Below are 2,028 nucleotides of genomic sequence, written 5' to 3' on the forward strand. Positions count from 1 at the left end.
AGCACGCAGCGGGCAGCACCTGCCCCCAGCCCTCCAGAAGAGGGTGAAGGGGCTGAGCACCATATTCCCAGCCCTCCTCCCTGCTAGGATCTCCTTTAGAAGCTGAAGAGGCTGGGAGTCAAGGGAGGCTGAACAAGCATGTCCCGGGCTCCAGAGGCCCCTCCCCCACTTCTTGGCTAGGTGACTTCAGGCCACACTGGGTCACCTCTCTTCTTTTTTTTGAGACAGAGTCTCGCTGTGTCACCAGGCTGGAGTGCAGTGGCATGATCTTAGCTCACTGCAACCTCCGCCTCCTGGGTTCAAGTGATTCTCCTGCCTCAGCCTCCTGAGTAGCTCGGACTACAGGCGTGTGCCAGCATGCCCAGCTAATTTTTGTATGTTTAGTAGAGACAGGGTTTCACTGTGTTGGCCATGATGGCCTCGATCTTCTGACCTCGTGATCCTCCCGCCTTGGCTTCCCAAAGTACGAGGATTACAGGCGTGAACTACCGCGCCCAGCTGGGTCACCTCTTTTAAGGGTGCAAGGACCCCGAGATATTGTGGCTAGGGAAACTAGACCAGAGTCTAATGCATAATTTCCAAGAAATGGGGTCATTTTTAGACTAAGTAGCTGTGAAAGCTTCCCCAGCTTCTGAGGCTAGACCTATGCCCTGGCCCACATCCCCTTTGTCTAACTGGCTCACACTTCAGAAGGGAAATGTAAGTAAAAGCCTTTTTCCAAATGGCTCCAGGATTCTGGGTTCTCTCATGACCTCACTTTCCTCTCCAATCAACTTCCCCACTCTCCTTTTCCACCATTCCTTGCTTCTCCAGAGCAAGCTGCATTTCCAGAAATCCACACACAAGCTTTAGTTTTTCTAAGATCCCTTCTTTATCCACATCACTTCAGCCAACAATCTGATTGGTATTTCCAAGACAACAGAGCAGTATTTCAAACTCATGAATGGGATTTTAATGTGCTGTATGGAATTTGAAGCCTCAAACTTAAGGAACTTTCCACCTGGAAAGCATTCTTAAGTAACATCAATGAACTGTCCTCCCTAAAACCTAGACACAGTATCACTGTGGAAACAGAGTAATCGTTCTGGAATCGATTGAGGATTAGGTTAGAAGCGCCCACACCAGGAAAAGCTTCCGGGAAACGGTTTTAGGACAGAATCAAGGCACACCTGTGGAACCTCTTTCTGCATCTGTCAAATGGGGACGCTGTGTCTCCTCTCTTCTTAGGAGAGGATTAAATGAGCCAGAGTGGGCTAGCACAGTGCCTGGCATGAGACTATGGTTTCACTGGGTGCTATACTCACTACCTGGGTGACAGGATCATTCGCATCCCAAGCTCAGCATCACACAATATACCCATGTAACAAACCTGCGCACGACCTCCTAAATCTAAAGTAAAAGTTGCAATTAAAAAAAAAAGAGAAAAAGACTATACTTTCAACAAATGCCAGCTCCTTCCCTCATTCTTTCTCAGCAAGTACTCATCTCCATTTTGTTTTTTGTTTTTTTTTTTCCTTTACAAGATCCTAACTCTGATTTTGTCAGACTCAAAAGCTGGGATTCATATTACAGATATACAGTTTACAGCACACTTGGCTGGAATGCAAAACCATCTATTCCACAAGGCCAGCCATGCAATTCTAGACATCTTGAGAACATCAGGTCCAAACCCTAGCCTAATAGGAAAAATCAGTCCTAAACAGGACAGACTTGGTCAAGGTCAAGGTCACTCGAGCGGTGTCATGACAGCAGGATGCTTCTGACCTCAGTGTTCTGAGTTCATGTCCTTGCTTGCATGAAGTCTTGTAAGCGTTCTCCAACAGTCTCAGCTGCTTCCTTTACTCGCCTCCCAGCCCAGTCCATGTGTCTGTAAGCCCACACCTGCTACAGGAAATCTGTAACTCCCCTCTTCGTCAGCCTTTGCCCTCACCCTCAGCCTGGTAGACCTTCATTTTCCTCCCCTCCAACCTCTTGACCATATTCGATCCAAAGGCCCAAATTTCAGTACACAGGTAGCTAAGACAAAGG

Source organism: Pan troglodytes, chromosome 1 (assembly GCF_028858775.2).
Source record: "Pan troglodytes isolate AG18354 chromosome 1, NHGRI_mPanTro3-v2.0_pri, whole genome shotgun sequence".
Classification (NCBI taxonomy): Eukaryota; Metazoa; Chordata; class Mammalia; order Primates; family Hominidae; genus Pan; species Pan troglodytes.